Genomic DNA, 13,378 nt, shown 5'->3' on the forward strand with positions numbered 1-13,378 from the left:
AGCATTATCCAGTTTTGGTTCATAGAGGGCACTAGAATTCCCCAGGGACAAGGAGAAGTGTAAGTAATTATGATTTATTTGATAATTACAGGAGAGGTAATCACCTGGTCTGGGTTGTACGTTCTCAGTTACATGGCAAAAGAAAACATGTTTATCACACCTCAACCAAAGTCTTATCAGGTAGAAAAAAGAAAGTTAGAATGTGCCACTACAATACAAAGGCCTACCGCAGGAAAAAAAAATATTTAGCTACTTTTAAAGGTATTTATTCACTGATGTGAAGTAAATTTATAGCCAAGTTCTAAATGGGGCCAGATTTTCAAAACTGAAAAACTGAAGTCCAAAGGGGAAACTTCAGTAGTCAGGGAATACACACACACACTCAATATCCAGCTTCAGGAATGCACAATCTCTTTCGTGTCTGTGCAGGAGTTAAAACCAAGCTTTCTATTCCTAACTGGTTTCCCCAGTGTTAAAAAGGCCAGGAACAATCTATTGCTCATTATGCATTTTGCATAGGCTTTCCCTAACCCATAAGATCAGACCCTGTTTTGGCATACCTTTTCTGTAGTGGCCCCCGAACTGTGGAATAGCCTCCCCGAAGAAGTACGCCTGGCGCCTACGCTCCTATCTTTCCGGCGCCAGGTTAAGACCTGGCTATGCTCCCAGGCATTTTAAGCGTTTATGTTATAATTTTAATTTTTTTCTCCTTTTCTTTTGTTCCTGCTTGTGTTCATTGTTTGTAGGCTGATTTTATTGTGATTTTGTATTTTAACCTTTTGTACACCGCCCAGAGAGCCATTCGCTATGGGCGGTTTATAAATGAAACAAATAAAATAAAATAAATAAATAAATATCTGTACCATACAGTACATTTCAATCAGTACTATACCATTATAAATAGTTATGACTTCCTCCAAAGATTCCTGGGATCTGTAATTTGTTAAGGAAGCTGAGAGTTGTTAGCAGACCCCTATCCATGCCCCCCCCGAAAGAGCTCTAATTCTCCAACTTGTTTATCAATCTCTCTCCCCAGGTGATTCTGTAGCTCTGTGAGGGGAACAGGGATCCCCTAACAACTCTCAGCTCCCTTAAAAAACTGCAATTCCCAGGATTCCTGGGGGGGAGGAAGCCATGACTGTTTAAAGTGATATAATCGTGCTTTGTTGCGCACCTCCCCCAATCTCCGAGCGGTGAGATTTCTGGGGTCCCTGTGCTCCTCCAGGGTTTGGTTTCCTTTGGGAAGAAGGTCAGTGGAGACTGCGGTGTCTTTATGAAATATGGTTTATTTATTTACACACATTACAACCTGAGCTTAAGATGGAGGGGGTTCAAGGCATCAGCAGTCCGATATCCAACTTTGCCATCAGGGCTACAGGAGGCACCCCAAATGTCATGGTGCAGAGAGCCAGTCTCTCTGCCTGCCTTCAGCCTCCAAGTATTCTCTAGACACATTCAAACTACAAGCCTCTGCTGGGCTCCAGGAAGGTGGGGGATCCTCTCCTGAAGAGTTTCAATGACAAAAGGGTCTTCCTGGCCCATTCACCATTGCTAGGCAAGTGATAGACCCATTATCCTACCTGGCCAATGTATTTGGTTAACAAAGGGAATTCATCTGGCCAGCAGAGCCACCCCAAGGCATGGGATTCCAAATCAGTGGCTTGAAAGGGGACCCACAGGAAATCCATCCCAACCCCCATGCCCATAACAGCTTTAAATTATACAGTCACGAGAGTGGCTGTATACAATAGGCAGCATGGATTTTTTGCGTTCCGCAATGTTAAACTGAAAATATCCCCCATGACATTCTGATGCATAAGCAAAACCTCACAAATCATTGAGTCCTCAACTCAGAAACACTTGCTTAGCAACCCTTTGAATTTTCATGGCGATATACAAAACAGACAGAGAGAATGGATAGTTCAAAGGGTAAAAAGAGAGAGAAAACAACCAGACCCCTTTCGGACTTTTTCTATCAGAGTTCCCATAATTTGTTGAAATTAATTAAAAATCAGCCATGTTCACAGAGTACCTGAAATCCATTACTGCCCTTGCTCCATACTCTCACCTTCATCTTCTGCAGTTTAAAAGTTTGAAGAATACCTGGCTGATTTTTAATTAATTCCAGAAATTTAGCACTGAACTCAATGATAAGGCCAGGCATGGTCAGTAAGAGCCAAGTGTCATTGTTCTAAAAGGCAGACTCACCACAGCTTGACGTGGCTAATGAGGGGGGCACACCCACACCAGACCTTTATTTCACTTGAGACAGTCCTGGGAAGTGTAGTTTGTGAAGGGTGCTGAGAGGAGACTCCTATTCCCCTGACTGAACAGCAGTGGCCAGAGTGGTTTAACAGTCAACCATTCTGACTGAAGCTCTGTGAGGGGAACAGGGCCTCTCCTAGCAACTCTCAGCACCCTTCACTATCTACACTTCCCAGGATTTTTTTGGGGAAGCCATGATTGTCTAAAGTGAAATAAAGGTCTGGTGAGGGTGTGGCCAGGGACAGCTTTGGTTTAAATTTGGTTGGGAGACTACATGTGCCTGCTGTAGAATAAAAGGGTGGGGGAAACCCTGAGAAAAAGTATGATACTGTTCACAATGTTTTCCTTTTGGAAAGGAAAGGGGCTTCCGCTCTGCTCAGTGCCCACCCACCCCATCTTCTCCCCTCCTTCTCCCTTCCCCCTTCCTCCCTCCCTTCCCTGCCCTCCTCCAGGTCAGCTTCACCAATCCTATGCATGATTGCATGGAAATAAACCCCACTGAACTAAAAAAGCATGCAAATGATCAAACCTGCCCTCCTCTCCTCCTCCCTCCCATCATCTACCTTTTGCCCCTTCCAACCACCTTCCTTCGCCCCTCCTTCCCCATTCCCACCCCCTCCTACCCCTCCTCTTCCTTCCCCTACCCTCTCTCTTCCCCCTTTCTCCCTCCCTTTCCTGCCCTCCTCCCCATGTTCAGCTTTACTTATCTTAAGCATGATTACATGGGAGTAAATCCCATTGAATAAGCATGCAAATGATCAAAGCTGCCTCTCCCCCTTCCCCTGTCCTCTCCCTTCCTCCTCCTTTCTTCCTCCCCTCCCCTCTTCCTTCTTCTTTCTTCCTCCTCCCTGCCAACTCCAGCTCTCCCTCCCTCTTCTCCTCCTCCCCCCATGGTCAGTTTTGCCTATCCTAAGCATGATTGCAGGGAAGTAAATCCCACTGAACACAATAAGCATGCAAATGTTCAAACCTGCCATCCTCCTCCCCTCTCCCTCCCCCTTCTACCTGCTTCCATCCCTCTCCTCCCTTCTGACCTTTCTTCTCCTCTCCTACCCATCCCCTGTGGTCAGTTTCACCTATTCTAAGCATGATTGGAGGGGAGTAAATCCCACTGAACTCAGTAAGCATGCAAATGATCAATCCATTCTCAGCAAACTTGCTTAGGATCCCATTTCTTACCTCCCGGATTAAAAAGCAGGGAAATTCACTAATAGGCAAAAAACCTTGCAGTTTAAGAATGTACTTATAGCCCACAGATATTTCTATCAAACTTTAAAAAGAAGGGAAATTGGGCAGCTACAGTGAATGCACCAAGGGAGCAGGAGACCTTAGATATTGTACTGCCCTACAAATTTGTCAAAATGCAAACACAGTTGGGTTGGTCTTTCACAGTCTAATCCGCTTCCTGTGTAGCTTGGAAGAATTTGGTAACATGTGCCTCTGAGCATATGGTGAGTGGTGGCAACACCTGCAATCAGCCCAAATAATAGAAAGAAGACATGTGCTGTGCTGATCTTGTTTTAGCAGGGAGGAAGCAACAATATTAGGACAATTGACATAGTTCAGACCAAATTCTTCCAAGCTACCCAGGAAGTGGATTGGACTGTGAAAGACCAACCCAAATCATGTTTGCATTTTGACCAATTTGTAGGGCAGTCCAATATCTCAGAGAGGAGGTCAGGTCTCCTGCTACCCTTGTGCGTTCACTATAGCTGCCCAATTTCCCTGTTCTTTACGGTTTGATAGAAATATTCCACTCCACTCACCAGAGTGAAGCCTGGGCGGGGGGGGGAGCACAGTTGCGGCTAGGGGGTGAAGCCGCAGCTGCCATTTCAAAGGAGGGCAGCGTAGTGCATCACACATCCTTATCATGGGCAGCTTTGAGGGGGGGTTGGTTCGCAATTCCTTGTTTTTCTAAATTCCAGTTTGTTGGGACATACTTCTTGGCTTGTTTTCATTGGAAACTATTCTGCAGAATAGTCAGTGCCATTATTCCACAATTGTTTTTAGGGGTTTTTTAGTGTTGCAAAGTGCAATCTTGTAACGTGGAAAGAATGGCAAAGAAAACTGGCATCCATCATTTCCTCTCTGTAGTTCACCACCCTGCCTTCTGTAGTAAAGAATGGTCCAGACAATTCAAACAGTGGGAAGATAAGCAATTTTATTGGCTGTGCAACTTCAGCAGGGAAAATAGCCCATCACTAAAGTGCAACTGAGGTTGGAATTAGCAGGTATAGACTAATCTGATTCAACTTAACCAAATCCACACATTTTTAACAATAGTTATATTAAGGATCAAGGTACCAGGTAGGGATGGAGGTGCTTTCATGTTGCCAGTTTGGATCTTATTCCTTCCACTTTGCAGGTGATTACGGTTCATGATTATTTAATTTCTGATTTTCATTCCTTTCATCATTTCATTTTTTTCCCTCCTGAGAAATAACAAGGTTCCTATAGTTCTTTCATTGAAATGCCCGGGAAGAAGGAGGAGAAATTCAAGATATCCTCATTTAAGCATGGCTTTTTTAAATGTTTCCTTCCTCCATTTCCTCCATTCTCTTCCCCTTCTCTGCCTGCCTCCTTTCTCTCTGCAGCCTCCTCTATTGCTTAGTATCCTTTTAATTTTTTATCTCCCTCTCCACATGTGTGTGTGTCAGAGAGTGTGTCTTGTTACAAATGGACCTTGGACATCTTCATGAGCATAGCTTACTAGAAATGCAAGTTCCCCTATTGAGAGAGCAGCAGGATCTTTTGCTGGAGTTACCTGCACGTCACCCCCAGAGCATGTATAATTTTACCCTTAACCCAATGACACATACACAGAAAGTAAAATAAAGAGTGGTTTTATTAAGAGAAGAAACAAGGGAAAATATTGTACAGTAGGGCCCCGCTTATACAGCGGGTTCTGTTCCAGACCCCCGCCGTAAAGTGGAAAACGCCGTAAAGTGGAACCCCATTGACTTTAATGGGCCACGTTGTGCGAAAATGACACGAAAATGGCGCAAAACGTCGCAAAAGGGGGAAAAAACCCTTTAAAATTGAAAATGAAAGGCGCCGCATCAGCAGAACTCCTTAAAGTGGAACGCCATAATGCGGGGCCGTACTGTATTTGTATTTTATTGTACATCACCTAGAGTGGCAGGATAATCTCTACCAGATGGGTGACTAACAAATTTAATAAATAAATAAAGGAAAAATATTGCAGTTTACAATTAAAGGGCTCATCCAGACGACTGCAAAATGTGTGACACGTGTTCATTATTTTTCAGTCGTCCAAATGATGTCTCATGCTGTTATGCATTTTCGCGGGTTAAATCCACTCCTTGCAATACCGGCAAAAATGTGATTTGCTGTTTAAAATCGGGAATCATCTGCTGTGCCTTCAAGAGTTAGGATGCAATATGTGGACTTTACAGCTGATGGGCGGTTTTTGGGTGTTTCCCCTTGCCCCTTCTCCTCATTCCAGCCAATCATGTATCTGCGCTTTTGCGCATGTGTGAGAATAAGCCCGGGAAAATTGAACCAATCATCGCAATGGTGGGGTGTTGGGGGGGGTCTGCAACTACTGCACAGATGCATTTTATTTTTTGCCAGCCTGCAAACTGGGCGGCCGCTCTGGGTGAGAACTGCAATGCACAGCAAGCGAGAAAGCGGTGGTGGTCGGTTTCAGCCTGCCTCCGGAAAGCTTTGTCAATTTCATTGTACTTGCTGGGGTTTTTGCTTCAAATCAGAAAAGTATACATTCCTTTAAGTGTAATATCCCAAATACAAACTTAGAAAATGTATGTGTTTTGTGTATGTGTATTCGTGTATTTTTACTATGTGCCTGGGAGCAAAGATTACATCCTTCGTGGGGGGACTTTCAGGGGCCCCAATTAACGTAGTGACGGGTAATGGGAGGTATGGTGTTAGGAGGAGAACTGGCCAGGTAAGGGGAACTCGTCCCAGACAAGTTGTGTCTGTGCCTTGTTCCGGTTCTCCTCTTACCCACAGGATTGCCGGTTGTCCTATCAGCCAGCTCTCAGATCTCCAAGTGCTGCTCTTGAATGCCAGGTCGGTATATAATAAAACCTCCCTCGTCCATGATTTAATTCTGGACGAGGGTGCCGACCTGGCGTGTATAACCGAGACCTGAGTGGGTGATCAGGGAGGAGTTGCTCTTTCCCAGCTTTGCCCACCTGGGTATGCGGTTCAGCACTGTGGTAGATCTGAGGGCCGGGGAGGGGGAGTTGCTGTGGTCTATAGGAGTACTTTTCCTCTCACTAAGCATCCTGTCCAGGTGGCGACTGGTCTAGAGTGTCTCCACCTTATATTGGGCCAGGGAGACAGACTAGGAATACTGTTGGTGTACCGTCCACCTTGCTGCCCAACAGCTTCCTTAGCTGAGCTGACGGAGATAGTCTCGGAGGTACTATTGAGATCCCCTAGACTTTTGGTACTGGGGGATTTCAATGTCCATGCCGAGGCTGTCTTATCTGGTGCAGCTCAGGACTTCATTGCCTCCATGACAACAATGGGGATGTCTCAATTTTCTACTGGCCCAACGCATGTGTCGGGACATACTCTTGATTTGATCTTCGCCACTGGTCACAGAGATGGTGATCTGGAGGTGGGATATTTTTCATCTACCCCATTGTCATGGACAGATCACCGCTTGTTGAGATTTAGGCTTACAGTAGCTCTTCCCCTCTGCAAAGGTGGAGGACCTATTAGGTTGGTCCGCTCCCACAGTCTGATGGATCCTCTTGGTTTTCAGAGGGCTCTGGGAGATTTTCCGGCTGATAAGACTGGTGCTCCTGTCGAGGCCCTGGTCGCACTGTGGAATACGGAGATGACTTGGGCTGTTGACACGATCGCTCCTGCACGCCCCCTCCGATGCAGAGCTCATACAGCTCCATGGTATACCCCGGCGCTGAGAGTCATGAAGCAAGAGAGGAGGAGGCTGGAGTGCAGATGGAGGCGAACTCCCAACGATTGTAACCATGCTTTGGTAAGTGCCACCAATAAGTTGTATATGAAAGCGGTAAGGACAGCGAAAAAACTTTACTTCGCTGCCTCTATTAGGTCATCTTTATGCCGCCCAGCGGAGCTTTTTAAAGTTGTGCGGGGGCTTTTACATTCTGGCCCGCCCAATACTACAGAAACATCTGAAGCCTGCTGCAACGAAATTGCTGGGCACTTTCCAAGCAAGATTGCTTGCATTCGTAGGGACTTAGACTCTGATGTTGTGACAGATGAATCCAGTGAATTGTCCAGAGCACGGCCTTGTTCTTTATTATTGGATGAGTTTCAGTTGGTGCAGCTCGAGGAAGTGGACAAGGTGCTTGGAATGGTCCAGGCAACCATGTCTGTTCTGGACCCTTGCCCATCTTGGCTAGTGAAAGCTAGCAGGGCTGGAACCACCGGCTGGGCCAGGGAACTGGTTAATGCCTACTTGAGAGAGGGAGTAGTCCCAAGTAGCCTCAAGGAGGCAATAGTGAGACCTCTATTAAAGAAACCTTCCCTGGACCCAGATAATTTGAACAACTACAGACCGGTGGCGAATGTCCCCTTTTTGGGCAAGGTTTTGGAGCGGGTGGTTGCTAGCCAACTCCAGGTGCTCTTGGATGAAACTGATTATCTGGATCCGTTTCAATCCGGTTTTAGGCCCAGTTTTGGCACTGAAACAGCCTTGGTTGCCCTGTATGATGACCTTTGTTGGGAGAGGGACAGGGGGAGTGTGACTTTGTTGATTCTCCTTGATCTCTCAGCGGTGTTTGATACCATCGACCATGGTATCCTTCTGGGGAGACTCGCGGAGTTGGGAGTTGGGGGTACTGCTTGGCAGTGGTTCCGCTCCTACCTCGCGGATCGTCGCCAGAAGGTAGTGCTTGGGGAACATTACTCAACACCCTGGACTCTCCATTGTGGAGTCCCTCAGGGGTCGGTTTTGTCCCCCATGCTTTTTAACATTTACATGCAGCCTCTGGGTGCGGTCATCAGGAGTTTTGGAGTGCGTTGTCATCAGTATGCTGATGACACGCAACTCTATTTCTCCTTTTCATTTTCTTCAGGTGAGTCTGTTGATGTGCTGAACTGTTGCCTGACCGCGATGATGGACTGGATGAGAACTAATAAACTGAGACTCAATCCAGACAAGACTGAGACACTGTTGGTGAATGCCTTTCCCGCTCAGATGGTGGATGTGCATCCTGTTCTGGATGGGGTTACACTCCCCCTGAAAGAGCAGGTCCGTAGTCTGGGGGTTCTTTTTGACCCTTCCTTGTCTCTCGAGGCTCAAGTGGCCTTGGTGGCACGGAATGCGTTTTACCATCTCCGTTTGGTAGCCCAACTACGCCCCTATCTGGACGGCGACGACCTCGCCTCAGTTGTCCATGCTCTGGTAACTTCGAGATTGGATTACTGTAATGCACTCTACATTGGGCTGCCCTTGAAGACAGTTCAGAAGCTTCAGCTAGTGCAGAATGTGGCAGCTAGATTATTGACGAGGACCAGTCAGTCTTCGCATATAACTCCTGTTCTGGCTCGCCTGCACTGGCTACCTATTTGCTTCCGGGTGAGATTCAAGGTGTTGGTTATGACCTATAAAGCCTTACATGGCGTGGGACCGCAATACCTGGTGGAACGCCTCTCCCACTATGAACCTACCCGTTCGCTTCGTTCGTCATCGAAGGCCCTCCTCCGGGTACCAACTCATTGTGAAGCCCAGTGGGTGGTTACTAGATCTAGGGCCTTTTCCGTGGTGGCCCCCGAGTTGTGGAATAGCCTCCCCGAAGAACTACGCCTGGCGCCTACACTATTATCTTTTCGGCGCCAGGTAAAGACCTTCTTATGCTCCCAGGCATTTTAATCACTCTAATCTTTTTAGCTTTTTAATCTTGTATACTAAGTCTTTGTTTTTATTTTCTGTTTAACTGTATTTGTTTTTATGTCATATATGTTTTTGTGATTTTATTATTGCCATGTATGTATTTTACCCTATGCTGTTTACCGCCCTGAGAGCTATTTGCTAAGGGCGGTATATAAATGTAACCAAATAAATAAATAAATAAATAAATAAATAAATAAATAAATAAATAAGAAAAGGGCTTCTGGTCGGTTTCAAGCCTGCTCCGGAAAGCTTTGTCAATTTCATTCATGGGAAGGAAAGGGAGAAGGGGGGGTGACACGTTTCTTGCTTTTTTGGAGAAATAAGTGCAATTGCCAGCGTGTGTATCTCCTTAAATATCAATAAAGGCAGAAAAGCATACATTCATTTAAGCATAATATCACAAATACAAACAAGGCAGGTGTGAAACTGACCAGCAGCCTTTCCTTCTGAGGCGAGAACTCCTTTACAGCCATATTGTGCTTCGTTGCAAAGGGGGAGAGGAGCATACATAATTTTTTTGCTGACCAATTGGCATAGGGGAAAGTTTTAGAGACGAAGCTTGGAAAAAGCAAAAAGAATGTAGGGGTCTTACCACTGCGGGTGCGGGTGCAAAAAAAGCGTTTTTTTTTTAATTGGGAAAGAGCGAACTAAAAGGCAAAGTGAGGACTATCACATGACAAACCAAATATGGAAACCGTGGATTTTCCCGCTCTGTTTGGATAAACCCACAGTTAACAATGAGCAGCCTTCTAACTATTATTCATTCATTCAGCAACACTGGATAGACTAAAGCAAAGAGACTAACGCTATGAACACTTTCACATTAAGCTCACCCATACAGAAAGAAAAAAAAGGAAAGAAAAAAGCCCAGAAGTTGCATATACCTTTCCTGGAGAGTTGCTGCAAGACTAAGGCTGAGAGAGAGTTTCGTATCTAGCCCAATGAGCCAAAAGCTCTGCCCTTGTGTAACCAGCGCTAGATTTGAAAAATCTCACTCAAAATCCTTAGCTCTGAAATTGTCCCGAAGAGGCTAGGGTGCGTTGGTAGGAAAAACAGTTGTTGAGCCCTCCAGAAGGAGGAACTGCTGACCCCTCCCCACCCCTCATGTTTTATACCTTTTTCTAACTAAACTGACCCCAATGTAAATGTGACCAGGAAGATGTGAACCAACCCATTTCCTGATAAGTTCCCAGATAATAGGTGTGTTCTCCCTGCTGTAGATTCCAGATGATTCCTAAAGGTTACAATTATCCTAATCCTTATGTAAAACCATTTCTTTGTTTGAAAGGAGCAGCTGATTCTTACTAGATAACATTCCCCAAATTTCCATAGGAGACAAGAAGTCTATACCCTCAGGCTTTCACGATATGTTCTCAGGGGTCACAGAGAGGCTGTTTCCCAGGAATCTTTGCTGTTGCAGGTTTTCCAAACTCTGGTTCACTGAGGTGAATCAAAGATTAAACATTCCCAGTATTTGATTCCTTACAGTCTCCCTCTCCCTCACCTCTTTCTTCACTCTATTTGCCCTCTTCCTTTCTCTTGGTTGTGATTGTGCATTTGCATGTAGGTGAAAGGATTTCTTTTTCTCTGCAGAGCAGTGGGAGGAGAGAGGAGACAGAAAGCGAGAACAAGAACTCATGGGTAGATTGAGGAGGGGAGGAGGGATGGAGGAGGAGGAGGAGGTCTCTGGATGAGGACATGGTGGTAGAGTGCTGAGAGCAATACAGTTGCAAAAGGGGGAGGGGGAGAGGAAAGAGCCTGGGCTGTGATTGGGAGGGGGTTGGAGCATGGCTAAAAAGCCAGCTCATCCTCCAAGCCTTCCTCGTGTTTCTGCTGTGCGCTTCCTCTCTGCAGTATAGGGATGGTGTGAAATTCAATCATTATTATTATCATTTATTAAATTTATATACCGCCCGACTAGCAATAGCTCTCTGGGCGGTGAACACAGAAATACAATAACATAGGAAATACAATAAATGACACAATATAATACAAAATACTACAGTCTAAAATCAATACAGTAACATTCAGTTTGCATTTCAAGTTGAACCTATCACATTTGCACTTTCTGAAATAATATGAGAACCAACACATAGCCATCCTTCGAAATTCACACTTATTTGAATTTTGCAACTGAAATGGGCTGAATAACCTCTTTCTTGTGGATGCACTGGATTGAGGGTTCATGAGTACTCCCCTAGTCTGTATCTACACAGACAACTAAATATTGTGGTCAACTTAGCTTCCACGGTCTCTGCCAGCAGTTAGGTCTGTCTAGGTTAACTAAAGTTGGAGGTCCCACCAAGGAATATCTAACGATTAAGAATATCTCAGGAAAAATGGGAGTTCATCTGTGGATTATCTTTATACATCTAATAATATTTATTTATTACACATTAATCATCTTTATGCACACCAGTACATGTGTATCTGGCTTCAGCCAGTAAATCACCATCATATAGCTCAGAGTCAAAGTTCTGACTGGTTATAAGTACATAATGCTTACAGTGGCCTTAATCAGTAGCTCTCTTATATATTCTACCTCAGGATTATTTATTAGGCTCCTATATCTGTATGCATTGCAGCATACGGTTAACATATATTAAAGTATAAGGTTCTATTAATGTATACACTATACAAGTTAAATTGCAATAATTGTGAAGCCGTATTGCAAGGAATCTATGTCAACTGAGTTACATTTCTGTTTTAGCACATTTCAAAGATTTCTGTCTCTTATCTGGAAAGAAATGGAATAATCCCACCCTTGTGAGAGGCAGAACTCCCATTCTCAGCAGCAGCATAGCAACGGTGTGTCTTCAGCTCAGTCTCCAGGGAGACTGGCCACTAGTAAGGTATAACCCTCTCCTTTTATAAGCTTTTCTCAAGGCTGTGACCTTGCTCCACAGCTGTGTTCTTATCAGTTGTTGTCTTTTTGTGGCACCTCTCCATCTAACTTCCCTACCACCAGCTAGGGGCAGCAAACCGGTCCCACTAAACTTTTCAATAATAGCTGGTCAGCTCAACGAAGCAGGTGTCTGGCAGCTATGTGTCATCACATTTCTGTTTATAGAAAAGAAAGTACATTGGCTGACTGCCCAGAACTAGACGAAGGAGGGGAAAGCAGAAAAACTTGTATTTTGAAATTTTCAAGGCTTGATTGGACACTATGAAGAGGTCTGCATACCTGGATGTGTAATGTTCTATACATCATCATTATCATCATCATTAGTATCATTATTGTCATCATCATCATGATCATTTGTTAAATATATGTCATGCCCTCCTCCCAGGGCAGCAAAGATACTAAAAACACTCTAAAGATGGAAATGGACTGCCTTCAAGTCGATCCTGTCTTATGGCAACCCTATGAATAGGGTTTTCATGGTAAGCAGTATTCAGAGGGGGTTTACCATTGCCTTCGCCTGAGGCTAGTCCTCCCCAGGTGGCTAGTGCCTGCTCAGCTTGCCACAGCTGCACAAGCCAGCCCCTGCCTTGTCCGCAACTGCCAGCTGGGGGGCAACTGGGCTCCTTGGGACTATGCAGCTTGCCCACAGCTGCACAGGTGGCAGGGTACATAACCACTAAGCCATTCACTGTGGGGATGATCTTTAGCTGCCCCTTGACACCCAGGAGACATAAGCGGGGATTTGAATTCACAGACTCTGGACTCCCAGCCAGGCTCTCCTCCCCACTGAAACATCATAAAAACAGACTTTAAAATATATTAGAACAAAACATCTTTTACAACATCTTTTTTAATATGCTTTAAAACATCTTAAAAAGCAATTCCAACGGAGACGGAGTCATAGTTAAGGTCTCTACTTAAAAGAATTCTTTAAAGAGGAAGGTCCTCAGTGGGAGCCGAAAAGTTAACAGGCATGGTTCCTGTCTAATGTTTAAGGGGAGGGAATTTCAAAGGATAGGTACCACTATACTAAATGTCTGTTTCCTCTGTTGTGCAGAATGGGCCTGCTGATAAGATGGCATCTGCAGGAGGCCCTCACCTACAATGCATAATGATCAACTGGGTATATAAGGGGTAAGACGATATTTCAGGTACCCTGGTCCCAAGCTGTGTAGGGCTTTTTACACCAAACCCAGAATCTTGAACGTAGCCCTATAGGCTATTGAGGATTAATATAAAATCTGGTAGGCAGTGATATCCTGTGAAGCATATTTTTTAATTAAAAAGTCCAAGTTCTTCATTTGTCTGTCAAGAAAATTATTATAGATTCCCCCAAT

Source organism: Rhineura floridana, chromosome 11 (genome assembly GCF_030035675.1).
Source record: "Rhineura floridana isolate rRhiFlo1 chromosome 11, rRhiFlo1.hap2, whole genome shotgun sequence".
Taxonomy (NCBI): Eukaryota; Metazoa; Chordata; class Lepidosauria; order Squamata; family Rhineuridae; genus Rhineura; species Rhineura floridana.